Below are 8,686 nucleotides of genomic sequence, written 5' to 3' on the forward strand. Positions count from 1 at the left end.
GGTTTCTTGATACTACGCAGTTGTGATAAGACTTATTCTGATGCTCTGGAAAGGATATGTTTATGAATTCTTTACTATCGAGACATCCTGACACTGAAATATACTACAAAGGGTCCCTTGTGAGAATTAAGAGCAGATTAATCAGAGGACACATATGGTTTATCTGTGTGCACGGAACACATCCACAGGCATGAATGCTGATAATTAATAATGCAGCACTGTGGGAGTTACCATCATTAGACGTGCTTTATTGATGCGTGAACCCCTACACTAAGGTGCATAAATCTTGCATAGGTGTGTGGTGCTATACCTCTCCTATACAGGTAAGCCTGATTTACATTTTACTATTTCAAGAAAGTGGTCAGTTTGATTCTTCTATTTGATTTTGCATAACATATAATTGCATAAAATCATTTCAGATGCCACACAGAGAGAAAGATCGTGATAATGATTACAATAACTCTAGCTGTCTTTTTTTAGACAAGAGTCCTATGGATTCAGAAACAGCCCATTGCAAGCTGGCCCATGCCTGCAGAAATACATTTCAGGGCAATAATGCACAGTAAAAAACACAATCAAAGATAAAATAAAGAGCCTGGCTTAGGGTACAGTCCTGCTGGGAGAAGAGACAATGCGGCACCCCGGTGTCATATGAACATACATTAAAGCATCTCATCTATCTCATAGGTTAACACGAGGGCTTCCTTTAATTAGCCTTAAAGTGCAGTTTCCCTTTGACTGCAGATAGAGATAGGGAGTTTGGGGTCTCTGAACTCACAATTTAAAAATACATATTTTGGTAAAGATGGTTTTAAAATTGTTTGTTTGAAAATGCCACTGGTATAAAGTGGGCATGTTCTTGCTTAAACCATTCTGTGACTCTGACTGCTTGTGTATTCCACGTCTGGGTCAGATTGACAGTTGGACTGTTGTGAATCCCCTCCAGACAGTGACACAAAGGGAGCTGGGGAGTAGCCTGCATAGCCTGATGTGCCATCTGGGCTAGAGTGGAGGGAGGAGTAGTCACTTATACCTGAAAGGGCTGTGCCTGCCATCACACAATGTAGTCTCCAACCCCCTGGAGTGTGCCTGGGGGCCACGTCTGGGCAAGGCAGAAAGGGGTAGATTTAGTGGACCCAAAAAACCCAGACTTTTAGAATCTTTCTGGATCAAGAAAAACCACCGCCAAGGAGAAGAGCTGTAGGAGGAGTACTGCCCTTTTGATGTATGCTTTGCTGGGTTGGTCTGCAGTTGCTGTTTCTGCCTTAAAAGAGAGCAATGGGTGAACAGTGCTGTGTATCCTGCTTGAAAGAGTTCTCCAAGGGCTTGGAGTACAGCTTGCCTCCTTTTGGAAGTCTCAGGGATACCAAAGACTTCAGTTTCATCTGCCTGCAGCACTGGGTGTTCTGTACCACTATGATGCCACCGCTGGCCTGCACAGTGACCTGCTGAAGTTTCACTGCCCTGCTTCACACTGCAACCTTGGTCCCACCAACGCCACCATCTGATGCTGCCACTGAGCTTCTGCTTGCATCGTGACCAGTGGGTCCTGCACTCCATCGCCTTGCTCACACCGCAGCCTGAGCATCCCAGACTATGACGCTTCTGCTGACACAGGTGGCACTGCCTACAAGTGGCATGTGGACACCGCTCTTGAGGTACGCAAAGCAACGTCCTGTCCCGCACCACAGCCCTGGTCCACCGATGCCAGCACCATTGACTCCATTCTAACACTGTTTTACAGCAATACAGTATTGTTCCCCAGGGTAGTGCTTGCTTCCATGGTGATCATGTACTCCACCTGAATGTTCAGACACCAAAGCAAAACAGAATAGTATGTTCTGGTTGGAATAAGAAGGGTGAGGGTAGATGGCAGTATAGCAGATTAATGTTGTTTTTAAAATAGAGTTAGCAGGAGGAAGATAAAAGAGGTGGGGACATGGTGTACATGGCTTCATCACCATTCCTCTCCTTCAGAGTAGCAGACCCATAGAACCAGGTGCACAGGGGAATAGGCTTTGTGGGCTGTACCTGACTTAAAATTATACAGGTGTAGCTCTCCATGATAGGGCTGTGTTTCATCCCTAGGTTATAAGTAATATCAGAGGCAACTTGAGCTTTGCTTTCCATATCTTTTCATGTTGCTTGGAACTCCTCAGTGGGAAACAGACAAACACACACATGTGATCCTGCAGGTTCTCTCTTGGTGGTTTTTTAAAACATACTCCAAAGCAATGAAACGTGTACTGAAATCACAATGATGGCCGTGACACTTGGGCAGAGTATGGTTCTTTCATTTGCACACATGCAAAAGTGGAGGTTATTTACTAAATTTGAAGAAATTAAGGAGATATGCCAAGAACTATGAAAGACACCCGCTGGACATCAACACATGCACACACAGTGGAACTGGAATGGTCTTGTTACATATACATACACTGGAGAAGTCCTGTTAAATACGTACACACAGTGAAATGTTTATGTTTGTATATATTGGCGCACACTGGAGAGGTCCTGTTACATGTGTGCACGTACAGAGTAGAAGGGTCCTGTTACATATGTTCACCGGAATGGTCATGTTAGGTGGGATTTTGGACATAAGCAGTTCAAGATTTTATGTATTTATTAGTTTTATGTAATAATTGTATAGGTTATAAAATTTGTTTTAATGTATTGTGATGATTTGATGGTTAATTGACCGAATAAAGCTTGTCTTTGAGACTGGTCATGTTACGTAAGTACACACTCTGAAATGTTCTTTTGAATAGACTGGAGAGGTCCTGTTACATGTGTGCACACAGAGCGGAAGGGTCCTGTTACATATGTACAGTGGAGTGTTCCTGTTCTTATGTATAGGCTGGAGAGGTCCTGTAACATGTGTGCAGACAGAGCAGATGGGTCCTGTTACATGTGTGCACCCAGAGTGGGGGGGTCCTGTTACATGTGTGCACCCAGAGTGGGGGGGTCCTGTTACATGTGTGCACACAGAGTGGGGGGGTGGGGTGGGGGGGGTCCTGTTCTTATATATAGACACACACTGGAGAGGTCCTGTTATATGTGTGCACTGTGGAGTGTTCCTGTTCTTATGTATAGGCACACACTGGAGAGGTCCTGTAACGTGTGCAGACAGAGCAGATGGGTCCTGTTACATGTGTGCACCCAGAGTGGGGGGGGTCCTGTTACATGTGTGCACCCAGAGTGGGGGGGTCCTGTTACATGTGTGCACACAGAGTGGGGGGGTCCTGTTACATGTGTGCACACAGAGTGGGGGGGTGGGGTGGGGGGGGTCCTGTTCTTATGTATAGGCACACACTGGAGAGGTCCTGTAACATGTGTGCAGACAGAGCAGATGGGTCCTGTAACATGTGTGCAGACAGAGCAGATGGGTCCTGTTACATGTGTGCAGACAGAGCAGATGGGTCCTGTTACATGTGTGCACCCAGAGTGGGAGGGTCCTGTTACATGTGTGCACCCAGAGTGGGGGGGTCCTGTTACATGTGTGCACACAGAGTGGGGGGGGGGGGTCCTGTTCTTATATATAGACACACACTGGAGAGGTCCTGTTATATGTGTGCACTGTGGAGTGTTCCTGTTCTTATGTATAGGCACACACTGGAGAGGTCCTGTAACGTGTGCAGACAGAGCAGATGGGTCCTGTTACATGTGTGCACCCAGAGTGGGGGGGGTCCTGTTACATGTGTGCACCCAGAGTGGGGGGGTCCTGTTACATGTGTGCACACAGAGTGGGGGGGTCCTGTTACATGTGTGCACACAGAGTGGGGGGGTGGGGTGGGGGGGGTCCTGTTCTTATGTATAGGCACACACTGGAGAGGTCCTGTAACATGTGTGCAGACAGAGCAGATGGGTCCTGTAACATGTGTGCAGACAGAGCAGATGGGTCCTGTTACATGTGTGCAGACAGAGCAGATGGGTCCTGTTACATGTGTGCACCCAGAGTGGGAGGGTCCTGTTACATGTGTGCACCCAGAGTGGGGGGGTCCTGTTACATGTGTGCACACAGAGTGGGGGGGTCCTGTTACATGTGTGCACACAGAGTGGGGTGGGGGGTCCTGTTCTTATATATAGACACACACTGGAGAGGTCCTGTTATATGTGTGCACTGTGGAGTGTTCCTGTTCTTATGTATAGGCACACACTGGAGATGTCCTGCTACATATGTGTCAGGTGTGTCCACCCACAGTAAGGCAGTCCTGCTACATGTCACCCACAGAAACACACAGACACCCCAAGCCCCCGGGGACACATATGACGGGGGGCAGTCGAGCCTCCTCTCCCAGCAGAGGCCCCGGCTTCTCTCACACACGCGACCCCCCGCCCCGGAGGTGGGGTCCGGCCTACCTCAGCCGGGGGGCGGCGGCTCCTGGCCCCGGCAGCGGAGCTCCGCGATCGTGAAGAACGGGCCGAATGGGGAATAACCCGGAAGAGACGCTGCTCCCTCCTGCAGCTCCGGGTGGGAATGGGGAATGACGCCGGCGACGTGGTGACGTCAGAATGGGAAGTAACCCGGAAGAGACGCGGCTCGCTCCTGCAGCCCCGGGGCCGCGGTGGGAATGGGGAATCGCTCCGACGATGTGCGACGTGGTGACGTCACATTGGGAACCCGGAAGAGACGCCGCTGCATCCAGTGAAAATGAGAACTAACGTTTCAGTGCGAGGAGAGGCGACTGAGAATAACCCGAGAAAGACGCTTCTCGCTCACCCGGCTATCCTGAAGGGGAGGGGGCTGGTTGGGACTGCGGAACGACCCCGTCACTGAGACTGTGCGACCGTAGAATGGGAAATAATCCGGACGAGACACTACTCTTTCCGCCTGACTTCCGAGTACCCGGAAGAGACACTGTTCCCTCCGCCATTTCCGGGTCGCCTTCAAGCTGGGTAGGCAAGGGGAATAACGCGTTGATCGCAGGCCTCGTGACATCAAAACCTGGGGGTGCCCGGAAGTACACACGGCGACATTTTAAAGCGGAAGTAGGCGGCTAAGAAGCACCGGGAGAAGAGGCTCTCTGAAACCCGAGGCCCCGGCGGCTGCTGTGCGGGGAATAACTCTCTGGAGCGGCAGCCCACCGCGTCAGAAAGAGGAAGAACCAGGCCAGGGGGCCCTTCCGGGGTCAGCCGGATGTGACGTCAGAGCGAACCCCACCAGCTATGGGGCAGGCTGCGCCGCCGTATTTATTTATGTATTTTCATATAGCGCCGACATTAGTCTGAGGGACCAGAGCGCTACAGTAGAGAAGGAGTGTTTTATCTCCAGAATCTGTGCGCAGCTGCCGGCCCCCTGCTCGCTTGCGTAACAGCTTCAGTGTTTCATGTGTCATAGGCGTGACACTCCTGTCACATGCGTGACACGTGGAGTGACACCTCTTCAGTAAATCAAAGCAGTGACCAGTGTGTGGGCACGTCTCTGCGAGTTTTCTGTTACAGTATCCAGACTCACCTCAGGGCCCTGAACACACGCTTGAAATAAAGCCACACCTATTGGGTTTGCCTGCGATTGTCAGCATGAGTCATGACAATTACTATGTTGTTAACTGTTAGATTTGTAAACGTTTCAGTTCTGAAAATATTAGACTATCAAAGATTTTCAATTATATTATGGACACAGGCGATGATTATGCTTCTCTTTCTTCACATATTTTTCAGCAGCTAATCGAGTAAAAGCTTAATAACACTACATTTCACGTGAGCACAGCACACTTCCATGACCAGCCATAGAGACCGAGCCCTATACAAACCTTTTGCATTAATACAGCTTCCTCTGTGTTAGAGGACGGTTCTGACCATCAGGATTGCCCTGATTTTTCGATTTTTGACCACCTGGTTTTTGACTGTTTACTGTGAGGAAGCCTCCTATGAGATGACTCCCGCACAATAAACACATGGTAAAATAGTCTGCACATGTTTACCGCTGGTATCGCCGTGCTAAGGAAAGGCTGCTGTGGCGCAGCAAGGCAGGAGGCCCCAGGCAGGTTACACGTGATCATGTGTGCGCATGGATGTGCACCCATGTGAGGGCTGTGAGAGGAGGATTCCTAGTGTGCGCAGCCCTAGAACTGCGCTTAGGTAGTCCTGGTGCAGGAGGAACTATGCAGAGTGGGTGGTGACCTGGAGTAGGTCTCATGAGAGGGGTGTATACATGTGAGGGAGAGTCAGTGTGCTTACTGTCTTTTCACTGTAGGGACACCCAGTTCAATGCCAATGTCAGGGTGCTTAAGGTATTTGCATTGGGGGATACTCCATTGAATGTCAATGGGAAAGGAGGGCCTAGGGTGCAACTCCAGTTCTCTGGGGTCCACCGAGACCAGAGTCACACCAAAGTACACTGTAACCTGTAAGAAAAGAATGATGCAGTAGGTCACAGGAGCATAGTTGTACAACTTATGGGTCATCCAGGGATGTCATATTTATCTGCCTCCGCTCAGGATTAGGGCCAATTACTGCTCTGTCCAGTTGCTGGAGCAGGGCCTAGCATCAATCAGCCAGCTGTCATTCAGTGCTAGGAGCAGGCTGGAGAAGCCCTGCGAGGAATGTCAGGTAGGAGGGGCTGAGACTTTCAGAGCACATGTGGCAACTAACTCCTGGAGGATACCATCTTGAGCTATCCCAGAAGACTGTGCAAGAAGGAGGGGATGGGAGCAAGGAAGTGATGTGGCACATCTGGATAGGCCAGAGGTGCAGACCTGCTGGACACTTCCGCCCCCACTTAAAAGGCCCTGCACAAGGGAGAGCTCTCTCTCTTGGCTGTGCTTCACTGCTGGACACTGGGACTGCAGATGGGCGTCATGGACAACTGGAAGGAAGAACCTCCTGACTGCCCTTGGGGCAGGGACTCTGCCCCTTAAGGATCCCAGGCCAGCGAGGCGAATGCCAGGGCCAGGCAAGCTGGAGATGGAGAACTGGGAGACAGGGGGAGCTGCAGGAGCAGCGCAGCCTCCCCCCAACATCCGTTGGTGTCCCCACCCTAGGTAGGGTGGGACACCCGAGAGATAACCCTTCCAGGGTTGGATGGATGTTTGAAGCACAAGCTTCAGTGAACTTTTGTTCCTGTTTGTGCAAGGGTGCCTACCAGAGGTTGGTATGGCCCCATGTATTCTACTGTTATTGTATGGTTTAGTAAGAGTAATCCAAAAGTAATCTAAAAGTAATCCTAATGGTTATAATGTTAGAATTTGGTCTCTTATGTTCCCTGATTATGCTAATCTGAATAATGATACTGACAGTCACATCTTGGCAGGATGAAAGTATTTATTCACAAATGTAGGTGTCATCATTGCACTATACTGTTGAATACTGTCAGAATGTTCAAATGTCGCAAGGGGGGCACTGGGATTGTTTTGCCATGTGGGTTGTTCTCCCTTAAGGAGACCTGAACGATTACATACTGTTGGTCCAGAGTGATTTTATCACTTTGTATATATTTGTAGATTGTTGCATAGTATTGAGTAGTGTGTGTGAATAATAAATGTACTTTTACTTTATCAAAAGAAAAAGCACAGACTGGACATTCATTTATTAAGAGTCATGCTTGCGTGCTTGTGAATGGGGATTACTAGCCCACACCACCTCCCTTGAGTAAGCCTTGGACTGCTCTGCAACGCTACCCTATGAGAGTCAAGCGCTACAATGGGGTGTTTGGTTCCCAGTGGCGGTCGTGTGCGGACTCGTTACTTGTGCAGGCCACACAACTACTGACCCACCTTCCAACCCTCTGTCTTTGCTCAAGTAAATAAAACAGTTAAAACAGCCTCATAACCTGCAATGGCAGGCGTTATCCAGTAAAACTAATTCCTCGAAACTCCAACGGGAGCCCAAACTTGAACACTTGAGAACAGAGAAATCTGAAGTCCTCTGACAGCGATCACAGATGGGGATATTCTATGAAGGATCCCAAAGACAGAAATCCAAACTCTCATACGTCCAGAACCTTGCAACCTAGCGGTTCACTTGTCCTCATTTCCTATGAAGAAATTAAAACACCAGAGCCGTAAACTCTAGTCCATGAAAAGGACATAATTTAAGCAATTACATAATGGCATCAGAGAGGGGAAAACAATAACATAAAAGAGGAACAAAATAAACATAAATGTAAGTACAGAATTCTATGGAAATAAATAGAGATAATTCTTACCTCAGTGTCCTTGATAGCATTGAAAATTCTTGTCGCGAATGCTAAATATTTTATATTCTGTTGTCAGGACAGGAGGCTTTAATAATACTTGCTTAAAGCCGAGCCACCACTATAGAAGTAGCTTTCATAATAGGTTTATGATAAAATAATTTAAACATAGATTTTGACGACCAATCAGCCGCCTTTAAAACATCAGCTAAACAAGAACCCAAAGCAAATGATTTTTGAAGCCATGGCCCCTCTAGCGGATGGCTGCCAAATGTGGAGTTATCAATCCTTTCTTCATTTAAAAGCTATCTCATCGATCTGGCCAAGGTAGCCAATGTAACCGGATGAAAAGGCTTTTGTAATGCAATCAACAATTATCCATTCATATCAGTACGAAATTCAGTGGTACTCACCTCGTACACTTTTAAACATTGCATAAAGTTTAGAACTGCCGGGAAAACTAGGATATGATACTGAACTAGAATTACATTTATTTTTGTAACACTGAGTATTGTTTTCCATGTGTGTAAGTACTGTGTGACTACAGTGGTA

The 8,686-nt window shown here is 48.1% G+C and overlaps 1 protein-coding gene across 2 annotated transcripts in view; it reads right to left on the bottom strand.

The window, feature by feature from the left end:
• Window positions 1-7,678, bottom strand: part of LOC138266959 (uncharacterized) — a 28,287-nt gene extending 20,609 nt beyond the window's left edge. For both annotated transcript variants that reach the window (XM_069215763.1, XM_069215764.1), the window contains exon 1: window positions 4,360-7,678. The gene's annotated coding sequence lies outside the window, so the exon portion shown is untranslated. The remainder of the gene's footprint in view (window positions 1-4,359) is intronic.
• Window positions 7,679-8,686: the final 1,008 nt, after the last annotated feature.

This window comes from Pleurodeles waltl, chromosome 12 (assembly GCF_031143425.1).
Source record: "Pleurodeles waltl isolate 20211129_DDA chromosome 12, aPleWal1.hap1.20221129, whole genome shotgun sequence".
Taxonomy (NCBI): domain Eukaryota; kingdom Metazoa; phylum Chordata; class Amphibia; order Caudata; family Salamandridae; genus Pleurodeles; species Pleurodeles waltl.